The sequence below is a fragment of the Oncorhynchus nerka genome, linkage group LG19 (assembly GCF_034236695.1).
Source record: "Oncorhynchus nerka isolate Pitt River linkage group LG19, Oner_Uvic_2.0, whole genome shotgun sequence".
NCBI lineage: Eukaryota > Metazoa > Chordata > Actinopteri > Salmoniformes > Salmonidae > Oncorhynchus > Oncorhynchus nerka.
In genome coordinates, this window is record NC_088414.1 from 15,733,244 (window position 1) to 15,745,961 (window position 12,718).

The 12,718-nt window shown below is 40.2% G+C and overlaps 1 long non-coding RNA gene across 1 annotated transcript in view; it reads right to left on the reverse strand.

The window, feature by feature from the left end:
- Positions 1 to 2,227: 2,227 nt before the first annotated feature.
- Positions 2,228 to 12,718, reverse strand: part of LOC135562391 (uncharacterized) — a 56,388-nt gene continuing 45,897 nt past the window's right edge. Inside the window, exon 2 of the long non-coding RNA XR_010459901.1 lies at positions 2,228 to 2,471. This is a non-coding gene — a long non-coding RNA (uncharacterized LOC135562391). The remainder of the gene's footprint in view (positions 2,472 to 12,718) is intronic.

Here is a 12,718-nt window from a genome sequence, read left to right on the forward strand (position 1 = left end):
ACTCCTAAGGATTGTGAGAGTGATGGTTCAATATCTTTCCCTCAGGTTAAAACTCCCTTCCAATCCACAGTTTGCAATACCACTCATGAAACAGAGCAAAAATACTAGGAACATGCCAAGTGTAACGACAGTATGTACCAAAGTCCACATATTAATAAACCAGGACAAGTTTGAGGGGAAAATGTCAGTAATTCCAACTAAAAACTCTAGTTCTTTCCAACCCACCCACTACTATACGTTCTCTATGTGTTATACTTTACATATGTGATCCATAGAAATGAATACATAACACAAATATGTTTTCCAGCATGTTTTTCACCCGGGTCCCCAGTGTTGGCCAAATTAAAACTTCTTTCACATTAGGCTTAATAGGACAAAGACGTACGCAGTAGTGTGTGCCAGGACTGCCTGTGTGTGGCACCAGGATGTGTGGGTGTGTGCCAGGTTTGCCTGTGTGTGGCACTAGTGTGTGTGTGTGTGTGTGTGTGTGTGTGTGTGTGTGTGTGTGTGTGTGTGTGTGTGTGTGTGTGTGTGTGTGTGTGTGTGTGTGTGGTGTTCCCTGTATTTCCCTCCATGAAATCCTCTTGCCAAAAGCGCTGGCAGTCTTATTGTTGCTACCCAGTCAAACTCCCCTTTTTCACGCAGAATAAATCAAAATGTTTGTGTAAAGTGTGTGACCTCATATGAGAGCCAGCTCATACAAAAACAAAAATCAGTTTCAGTAAAAAGGGATATTGTTATTTAATTGAAATGTTTTAAACATGTATCTTTTACCTGTTTATAATTTATTATATCCTTTATAATAAATTATTGCCTCAAATGTTTTTATCCATTTAATGTTCTAATAAGGAGAAATTAAATCCTATATTTGTTAATAGTTGGGTGAACCGACTCCTGCCAGTTTTAGATTCACTGATACCATTCAGAAATGACTTCACTTACTCTTGGTCAGTGAAACAACCCATATGAAAAAGTAATTTTGAATGCCATAAAAGAGACTCAATTAATAATGTAATTCAAATTATGAATGGCGAATAATTCTGGAAAATGTATCAGTGACAAGTAGAGAAAATGAAGTCAGAGAAAGAGAGAGAGAGACAGAAAGAGAAGAAAAGAAAGATATTGTGAAATATATATCCCCAGTGGATAATGTAAATGACAGATGAATATGAAAAGAACATCCAATCCATTTGGACTCGTTCTACCCAATTCAGTCGTAGACTCTCCATAAAACTGTAAAAACCTACAGGGTCCCCAGAGTCGTATCAAAAGGGTCTCATAGCGCCTGATCGGCCCACACGGGAAAACAAACTGTATTAATACTCCCAAACGTTCTAAATATCTTCCTGTCATAGCAAAAGATCAGGCCCTTATTCCTTTCTAAGTCTACAACATCATATAAACTACAGATGTGAGGTAGGATGGAGGTGTAAACACAGCGTTTCCGTCATTTCTAAATGTTTAAAAAGGAACCTTAATGCAGAAGGGCTATGGGTATTCGCCCAGCTGTTGGGTAAATAAGCACAGAGAGACACAGGCTGAGTCCCAAATGGCACCCTATTACCTAAAGGCCCTGGTCAAAAGTGGTGCACTATGTTGGGGATAGGGTGCCATTTGGGATGCATCGCTTGTGCACCGCCCTATGGAACTCCCAGACACGGTCAGATGTGATACTGCCTGGATTTGAACCAGGGATTGTAGTGACATCTCTTGCACTGAGATGCAGTGCCTTAGACTACTGCGCCATTTGGGACCACTGTGTGGCTTTCAGCTAGCTCTTTTTGGTCTCCCATAAAGGAGACAGCCCAGTTAATGTGCTCTGTCCATATATTATACATTAGTATATTGTCAGTTCTGCAGCATTGTTAAATGATGACATAAGCGCATGTGATACTAAAGAACCATAAGATAATTTATTCATAACTAGTCAGCTTGGAACTGTAATGCTCACTTTCCTACCAGACTATCAGGTCAGTGAGTGGATTTACTACAGTAAATTACTGTGATTTTTACAATAACCCACTTGTAACTATACTGATCAAGAATATAAACGCAACATGTGAAGTCTTGGTCCCATATTTCATGAGCTGAAATTGAAAGAAAAAACAGAATTTTTTTTTTGTTTACATCCCTGTTAGTGAAAATGTTTTCTTTGTGAAGATAGTCCATCTGTCACGCAGAGCAGAACAGGTGAACCCAAGAGCAGAATCAGACAAAGAGACTGGGATGAGGTAACCAAGGTATTTATTGAAACACAGGGGGGATATGGGGTGCAGGCCAGGGGAAGCCCGGGTGGGTTGCAGGACGTCAGGTACGGAGAATGAGGCTGGAGCAAGGGGAGTTGGGACTGGGTTAGCGGGTCCAGAGAAGAATCCAAGGACGCAGTGGAGTTGGTGGTCTAGGACAGAGTAGCAGGACTGACGAGACGTGAGACTGGGCCAAAGTCTGGACTAAAGTCAGAGCGGGCAGAACTGTAGTGGAGAGGAAAACAGCGTCAGCCAAGGGAAAACAGGATGGAAGCCGGAACAAGCAGCTATATTAAGCAGACTGACTGAGCAGAGGTTACGATCTGGCAGCGTGGAAGTGGCAGGGCTGAGTATTTGTAGAGGTCTTGATTATGGAACAGGTTGCAGCTGGTGGGGATCTGCTCTGCCTCAAGCACACCTGTCTCCGTCCACACAATCACACCCACCCACACAAACACACACAGAGGAAGAGGGAGAGAGCACTGTGGTAGTGGCGGTATGTTAGGGAGACATGATGAGAAGTTGTGGTCATGGCAGGAGCAGATGTAACACCATCTGCATGACAGGTGTGGCATATCAAGAAGCTGATTAAACAGCATGATCATTACACAGGTAATGTGTTGGGAACAATAAAAGGCCACTCTAAAATGTGCAGTTTTGTCACACAACACAATGCCACAGATGTCTCAAGTTTTGAGGGATTGTGCAATTGTTGTGCTGACTGCAGAAATGTGCACCAGTGCTGTTGCCAGATAATTTCATGTTCATTTCTCTACCATAAGTCACCTCCAATGTCATTTTAGATAATTTGGCAATACATCCAACCGTAACCATGTGTAACCACGAAACAAAACATCTAAATCAAATTTATTTATATAGCCCTTTGTACATCAGCTGATATCTCAAAGTGCTGTACAGAAACCCAGCCTAAAACTCCAAACAGCAAGCAATGCAGGTGTTGAAGCACGTAGCACAATTGTTCTAGACCAGCCACCCAGACAGCTGATGAAACTGAGGAGTATTTATGTATGTAATATAGCTGTTTGTGGGGAAAAACTTGTTCTGATTGGCTAGGCCTGGCTCCCCAGCCTATGCCCTCCCAGGCCCACCCATGGCTATGCCCTCCCAGGCCCACCCATGGCGATGCCCTCCCAGGCCCACCCATGGCTATGCCCCTGCCCAGTCATGTGAAATCCATAGATTTGGGCCTAATTGACAGTAAGTTCTTGAAAATTAAACGTCAACTTCATGTGAACCAGCTGACATCAAGCTACAGGAAAATCCATATTAACCTGTTAACAGTGCAGCTCTTGAGTGTCACAAGTTCTTACAAAGACTGTATAACTAAAAATGTCAGGTAGTCAACCTTCTGCAACATAACGAGAAAAACAATTAAACTGGTAAAACACTTCCACTGATGGTTGGCACAAATACAACATATTTTAGCCCATGCCCCCAAATATGCTAATGTACCCACGCCTCATCTACATTTCAAAGTGCAGTAATGATTGTACCTAAATTCAACATTCGTAACCAAGTAGGAATTTACCGACTGGGAAAATTCCACTTGAACAGCCCTCTAACTGGTAGTTTATTTTGGAATATGCGTCTATCTCCCTGAGCTCCAACTTTCCCCACATGATGACCTCACGTCACCTACTAGTCTAAAGGACCGGCCAATGATTATAACGGCAATTCTAATACAACCATAAATTTGTACATTGTGCACTTGGACTGAGAGGATGGAAGCAAGCATTTTATCCAGGTAGCCTAGGACAACAAAAAATAAAAGCATGTACTGTATGACAGAGTTGTAGACCATTTCGTCAACATGAAAGAGAAGAGCATGGCATTGGCATTTCTCTAGAAGTCAAGTGAGTCAACATGTTTTCTCTACTTGCACGAATGCACACACGAACAGCCACAACATATTTAGCTTAAGTTGATTGGACTAAATTGTTTTTTGTATCTTTTAGTTGTCACTGTATTAGACTAAGCAGAGGGGATATGATGGAGTTGAAATGCTGCTGGAATAATGGAGGCAGATCCTGTTTTCTTTGCAACCTGCAGTTCTAATCAATAGTTGTATAGTAGTCTGAAAATGTCTGAAACATTAACTTGCTTGACTATGCTGTAGGTCATGTAACTGTTTGTTACATGCAATATGCTTTGTGGACTTCACCGGACAGAGGTTGCGCTCCGGTTTTGTAATGTGTCACGACTTCCGTGAAGTTGTCCCTCTCCTTGTTCAGGCGGCGTTCGGCGGTCGACGTCACCGGTCTTCTAGCCATCGCTGATCCACTTTTCATTTTCCATTTGTTTTGTCTTGATTTTCTACACACCTGGTTTTCATTTCCCAATTACATGTTCATGTATTTAACCCTCTGTTTCCCCATGTTTTTGTGCGTGATTGTTTCTATGCTCACTTGGTATTTATGGCTGGTTTTCGACGGGTGCTGTTTTTCACCCGTGCGTAATTTGATGACCGTTATTTGTATTGGTCAAGTGTATTGTTACCTTGTGCCTGCCTTATTTCTGAGTGGCTCACTCATTCTGCTCTCCTGCACCTGCTACACCCACCATTTGACATAATAAAACAAAGGTGTGGTTGAATTTATTCTGCCACTGTGTCTTCTCATTTCTCGGCCTTGGGCCTATATGTCACATTCACAAAACATATGAACTGAGAGGTTATAGACCAAACAACACAATTATCACAACACATATGTTGTAATATGGCTTTTTTCTGGCTTCCCGGTGATTTTACCCATGCACCAATACTAAACATACCCAAGATTGACCCCACATCGGGTCATATTTTTCTGATTCCAAAACACACTTTTCACATGTGAAATGTCATGTGAGGTGTTCCAAATACAGGTTTTCACGATTTCACATGTGAAATGTCACATATGAAGTGTTTGAAAAACACACGTTTCAAATGTGAAATGTCACATGTGAAGTGTTCCAAAAACATGTTCTCACATAATTTCACATGTCAAATGTCACATGTAAAGTGTTCCAAACTACACTGTAAGCCATTGCTGTTAATTATACAGTAATAGGATACTGTATTAGTGTTTTGCTATATATTTACTGTCAGTCACAATGCACCTGGGTACTTTTTTGGCCGTCCTTCAAATTTACTTGGCATGCCTCACTTGCATGCCAAGCATGTAAACTTATAGGATACTTTAGATGCGCTTATGGTACAAACTGTTACTGGCTACTGAGTTGCAGTAAAAATTGTGGAAACAACTTTTAATGTATTGCTGCAGCTGAACTGTATTTTGTCAATAAAATTACAACAACCAACTCTATTCAGGAAGTACACAGAAGTTCCAATTCGAATTAAATTATTTTCAATACTGGAACATTTGGAATTCAGTTAACTTTCTGAATTGACTTGAACATAAATGGAATCGACCTCAACTTTGGTTAGCACACTTGGGATGCAACCAGACCTGGGATTTGAACTCACAACCTCTTAAATGACAGCAGCGAAGAAAGTGCAGGCAATATCAAAATAATGACACTCAAATTTAAAACAATTATGAATTCCATCAGCCATATAGGAATTTAGATTACATATCATATTTAAGTGTTCTGAGATGTTTATGGATTTAACAGCTTTAACGAATTTCCACCTCTGACACTGCTATGCAGGTGTCCGCTAGCGTGGATCTGATAGAATCTAGCCTTTAGTAAATGCTCTCGGTAATATAAACTTGCAACCTTTTGGTGTGGAGTGCATTAATGTATCAGCAGTACCACCAGATAGTTATTTGTTAACAAGAACATATAGCCACACATTCTCAATAATAAGAGTATGGTTACAGTACAGTGTTGTTCCCTGATATGCAAAAAGGTCAAAGGTACACATAGGAACTCACATGGAACTGGTCGATACCTTTTAGGATACATGTGCGGATAATTTAGCATAATGGTAAATAACCATGTGGGAGGTGGGAATTTACCAAAAGTCGTAAATACCAGTTGGATGAATTAAATTGCTTTCAAATCACAGGAAACACCAATTAGCTAATGGCCAACAAGCTGCATAAACCATAAACTAAAAGTACAGTTATCATGCTTGTAAAACAATTATAAAGTTCAAAAGCCATATTAATAGATAGCTTTTTATCAATAATACTTTCTTGTTACATTTACCTGCCAAAGATGCTGTTATCGAGGTAATTTCCTTAGTACAGAAAGGGACATGTGGGGGCGTGGCACTGCTGCCAGACCCTGAGCTCACCTTTGTGAATTGTTTGTTTTTCGCTCAATTTTGTTTTGTTTTGTCAAAATCCAAGTGCGTTGCAATTTGAAAGTGGATTGTAAGTGGCATATGTGACCTTCTTAACCCCAATCGCTGTAATATGCAGAAAATTCTACAATCACTACCGGAGGTTGTATGGATTCAGTGAGTAAATCAACCACCATTACCTACTCCCATGAGTTTCTGCTCCTTACCCGAGATAAAGCTCACACTTTCAAAACAGCATGGCCTTGCCTGATGGTTGTTCTACAAAGTCAAAAAGGGAAACTAAGAAGAAGAGACGCTCAAGAGGTGGTGTTAGGAACAGACTATGGAGGCAGGGAAGCGTCACCCACTCCCAGTGATCACCCTGTCAAAAGTATGGTCACTAAATAATAAACTGGACGAGTTAGCGGCAAATTAGACACTATAATGTACTTGTCCTCTTGCTCAGTTGTGCACCAGGGTCTCCCACTCCTCTTTCTATTCTGGATAGAGACAGTTTGCGCTGTTCTGTGAAAGGAGTAGCACACAGTGTTGTACGAGATCTTCAGTTTCTTGGCAATTTATCACATGGAATAGCCTTCATTTCTCAGAACAATAATTGACTGACGAGTTTCAGAAGAATGTACTTTGTTCCTGGCATTTTGAGCCTGTAACCAAACACACAAATGCTGATGTTCCAGATACTCAAATAATCTAAAGAAGGCCAGTGTTATTGCTTCTTTATCAGCACAACAGTTTTCAGCTGTGCTAACATAATTGCAAAAGGGTTTTCTGAAAATCAATTAGCCTTTCAAAATGATATACTTGGATTAGCTAACACAACGTGCAATTGGAACACAGGTGTGATGGTTGCTGATAATGGGCCTCTGTACACCTATGTACAGTTGAAATCGTAAGTCTATATACACCTTTTCCAAATACATTTTTCACAATTCTTGACATTTAATCCTAGTACAAATTCCCTGTCTTAGGTCAGTTAGGATCACCACTTTATTTTAAGAATGTGAAAAGTCAGAATAATAGCAGAGAGAATGATTTATTTCAGGTTGTATTTCTTTCATCACATTCCCAGGGGGTCAGACATTTACCTACACTCAATTAGTATTTGGTAGCATTGCCTTTAAATTGTTTAACTTGGGTCAAACATTTTGGGTAGCCTTCCACAAGCTTCCCACAGTAAGTTGGCAAAATATGGGCCCGTTCCTCCTGACAGAGCTGGTGTAACTGAGTCTGGTCTGTAAGGCCTCCTTGCTTACACACACCTTTTCAGTTCTGCCCACAAATTTTCTATAGGGTCAGGGCTTTGTGTTGGACACTTTGTGTTGGCCACTCCAATACATTGTTGTCCTTAAGCCATTTTGCCACAACTTTGGAAGTATGCTTGGGGTCATTGTCCATTTGGAAGACCCATTTGTGACCAAGCTTTAACTTCCTGACTGATGTCTTGAGATGTTGCTTCAATATATCCACATCATTTTCCTCCTCATGATAGCATCTATTTTGTGAAGTGCATCAGTCCCTCCTGCAGCAAAGCACCCCCACAACATTGTGCTGCCACCCCGTGCTTCACAGTTGGATGGTGTTCTCGGCTTGCAAGACTCCCCCTTTTTCCTCCAAACATAACGATGGTCATTATGGCCAAACAGTTCTATTTCATCAGACCAGAGAACAAAAAAAGTATGATCTTTGTCACCATGTGCAGTTGCAAACCGTAGTCTGGCTTTTTTTATGGCGGTTTTGGAGCAGTGGCTTCTTCCTTGCTGAGCGGCCTTTCAGGTTATGTCGATATAGGACTCATTTTACTGTGGACATAGATGCTTTTGTACCTGTTTCCTCCAGCATCATCACAAGGTCATTTGCTGTTGTTCTGGGATTGATTTGCACTTTTCGCACCAAAGTACGTTCATCTCTAGGAGACAGAACACGTCTCCTTCCTGAGCAGTATGATGGCTGCGTGGTCCCATGATGTTTATACTTGCATACTATTGTTTGTACAGATGAACGTGGTACCTTCAGGCGTTTGGAAATGGCTCCTAATGATGAACCAGACTTGTGGAGGTCTACAATTTTTTTTGAGGTCTTGGCTGATTTCATTTGATTTTCCCATGATGTCAAGCAAAGAGGCACTGAGTTTAAAGGTAGGCCTTGAAATACATCCACAGGTACACCACCAATTGACTCAAATGATGTCAATTAGCCTATCAGAAGCTTCTAAAGCCATTACATAATTTTCTGGAATTTTCCAAGCTGTTTAAAGGCACAGTCAACTTAGTGTATGTAAACTTCTGACCCACTGGAATTGTGATACAGTGAATTATAAGTGAAATAATCTGAAATAATTCAAGTTGTTTCTGTCAATTACTTATTTCTCTCGATGCGATGTGATAGGAGTGAAGCCAAATCCAAACTGTCTTCCCTTGACAGTTTTTTTGGTGCACCAGGACAATTCACAGTTGAGCTCACTCATTTTAGCGCAACGCTGATTGGCTATTATTAAAAAAATGTATCAAGGGAGGCCAAATGCTCACTAGCTTCCCTTGCATTCAATGCTAAGGGCGGTAACAATGTCATACTATTTTTGTCAGGACAGCATCAGATGAATGGCCTGCACATACAGAGACAGAGGGGCACTGTTTTGCTCGCTAGGAAGCTTTCTCCGGTGAGATACTTTCAGCCTCTTGCGAATTTAAGTAAAATTACGAAAACACAGAGAGATGAAAGGTCAATTATTTTAGATGTTTTTTTTATTGTTTTCTTGGTAAACATTTTTGGGGAAGCCTGGCTTCCCTTGGCATCTACGAATTCACGCCACTGGGTATGCTGATCTTTCTGCTGCGCCACAAAATCCTAAACATTCATTACCTATAATACATCTCTGCACTTATCAAAAGAGTGCAATCTGCACTGTTATTTTAGTTATCAGTTGTTCTGACTATTCTCTCATCATTGATTTCATTTACTCATTTCAGCAACTTGAAGGTTTCCTGTATAGTTGTCTAATGTTGTTGGTGCATGTTCTGATTGAATGTTTCTCCTGAATGATAAGTAATGATAATAAAATCATTTTTCTTTTGCATTTGTAACAAAGCTGAGATTTATTTTGATGTCCAAAATGTAGGAATACAGTTGAAATCAGTTACTGACACAGACATGGTGGTGTGGCAGGAAGATTGGAATTATGTGAAGAAGAGCTTAGAAATTCAAATCCCAGGTAAGGACATGTTGAATAATAATTACTATATAAATAAACATACACAATGTGGTCACGTATGTCAAATATGTAAGTTGAAAATACTGTGTGTTAAAAGCACTGTGTGTTTATCATAACAACACATTTTTGTTTGCAGGTCATCTCGTGTGAACATTTGAATCCACATATGAAAGGTTATGTGATCACGTGAAAATCCACATGTGAAATATCATCACATGAAGTGTTCCAAAAACATGGTTTCACATGTGCAAAACATGTGGAAATGTAACGTGAAATCAAGTGATTTTCCATATGTGAAATCATGTGGTTTTTCCGTAAGGGTACTTTTGACATCCTCTTTCAAATTCTGTTCAACAGTATACTTCTAGTAATAACCATGGAGATGCTTTTAGACAATCTAGCCTTTGAAGCCAGAATGAACTATGACAGACACTTAGGGGAGAGTGGGGTAAGTTGAGCCCAACCAAGTTTAGCAACCCTTGTTTCTAGGGAAACCATACACAAAATTAATAATTTGACCAAATATTTAGGAAGTGGAAAAACCACATGGAAAAAGCAAGTTAGGTCCAAGAAACAGATTTTCAACAATCAAATTAATTTATTGTGTTAGCGGTTTGCTGATGTTTGTATCTAAACCAAAGCAAATCATTTAAAGATTGTTCTATACATCAGGGACTCTATAAGCTTCAATAAGAGGGCATAAAACTAAGCATGAAAGTGGATCCTTGTAGCCGTGTGGGCTAATATAGTCAAATTATTTGTCTTGGGGTAAGTTGAGCCAGTGGTAGAGCAAATGGCAAGTCGAGGCAATTGAAGTGTTTTTTTTCCCCCAGGCGTAACACAAGTTATTATCGCTGGGATATCATGTAACAACAAATCCTGGCCTATGTTAAAATGTTTAAAAAAGTACAAAGTGTTTCTTAGGTGTTAAGCCTGTGTTAAAATGTGCTTAAAATTATTAAAATACAAACAAAAGATTGTGATTGTGTTGAATTGCAAAAAAAGACAGACATGGGTTTTTACAAAAGGTAGTGGTAATATTTCATTCAGTACATACGGTAGGCAGCTTATTTTAACCTGTCCCGTGACTCAACTTACCCCAATTGTGCCAATCGACCACATTTTTTGGTTAAGCTATGTTTTCAAAACTGTAATGTTGAAATGAATTCTCCTTATTTCCAGGGATAGACAACATCCTTAAATACTATATTTCCTTTGACAGAGCTTAATGTAAAAAAAGCCTCAACTTACTCCACTCTCACCTACTGTATGTCACTAAGCACTGTGTAAGCTCTATCATACAAATGTTTTGATTTACAGTTATGAAATCTCATTGAGCAGAAGTCCAATAAACTTCCCCAAGAAAACGTGTTGATGCTGGCTCTTCAGTCACCTCATTTACAGAGACCGCTGTAGTGGCAGGCAACACTGGACTTCTGATCCAGAGCCATGTAGTACAATACACAATGATCCATGTGATCTATTTCTCTTTGTAATGAAAGCATGAGCATTAATCTAATTTAATTCAATGTTTTCTTTATAAACAATGATGTCAGATCTGTGCCATTCATTCACTCAGTGCTGCACCTCATTGCATAACAGTAACCAGTACCAGAGCTGTATATTGTGTTGTAGTTCATGATACTATGGCTTGGCAGCATGTCAGGGAGTTAGCTAGATGAATGGCTGCTTCATCTAGCTCTCACTTACACTTGGAGTGAAAACGCGTTGACGCGCGGAAACGGGCGTCAGCGGCACGATCCATCTGGAAATATATGGATCTGACAACAGCTAGGACGTCAAACTAACCACCAAGGAGAGACCAGAGACCAGGAGCAGGATACATTTTTCACTGCTGTGGAACGGAGCTCATTGGCTCAGTTCTGCTAGGAGATTGGAGTGGAGGGATGTAGGAATGGAGGGATGAGTGGAGTTCATCACTAATTAAAATGAGGTGGAATATGTGAGCTTCCAATCATCAAGACAGAGAGAGAGAGAGCAAGAGGAGAGAGAGAGAGAGAAAAGGTGAGAGAGAAATGGAGAGAGAAATGGAGAGTGATGGGAGAGAGAGAGTCAGACTATCTAACAATTCACAAAAATACACACAAATCTAAAAGTAAAAGAATGGAATTAAGAAATATATAGATGTTAGGACGAGCAATGTCAGAGTCTGGAGTATATAAATACAGTACCAGTCAAAAGTTTAGACTCATTCCAGGGTTTTTCTTTATTTTTACTATTTTCTACATTGCAAAATACTAGTGAAGACATCAAAACTATGAAATAACACATATGGAATAATGTTGTAACCAAAAAAGTGTTCAACAAATCAAAATATATTTTAGATTTGAGGTTCTTCAAAGTATCCACCCTTTGCCTTGATGACAGCTTTGCACACTCTTGGCATTCTCTCAACCAGCTTCATGAGGTAGTCACCTGTAGTGCCTTGTTAAATGTAAAGTTATAGAATTTCTTTCCTTAAAACTCCTTTGGGGTAGGGGGCAGTATAGGGAATTTTGGATGAAAAGCGTGCCCAAATTAAGCTGCCTGCTACTCAGTCATAAAAGCCAGAATATGCATGTCACGTTCTTTCAAAATCGAACCCAGAAGCAGACCAGGACAAGGAGAGTAGGAAGAAGGTGAGTATTTATTTACAAGTGAATGTGAATGGGTAGATATATCCAGGTGGCGGAGCGGGCAGCGCTGGTGAGTTGATGGGAGTAAATAGGTGGATCCAATGGGGTAGCGGAATCCTCCGACGACCAGGCGGGAATGGGGTAAATGATCCGGGTGAGTAACTGAAGACAGAACAAACGGAGGTAAGTTTAAGGCAAGCAATACGTAAAAAACAACAAAACAAATTCTATCCAACTTGAGGCTGATACTATGGCACAACATACTGTTCATGGCTAACGATCCGGCAGGGAATGGATGTCAGGTCAGAGCTTTTGAAGGGGAGAGGTGATGATCAGGACAGGTGTGCAGATTACTGATGGG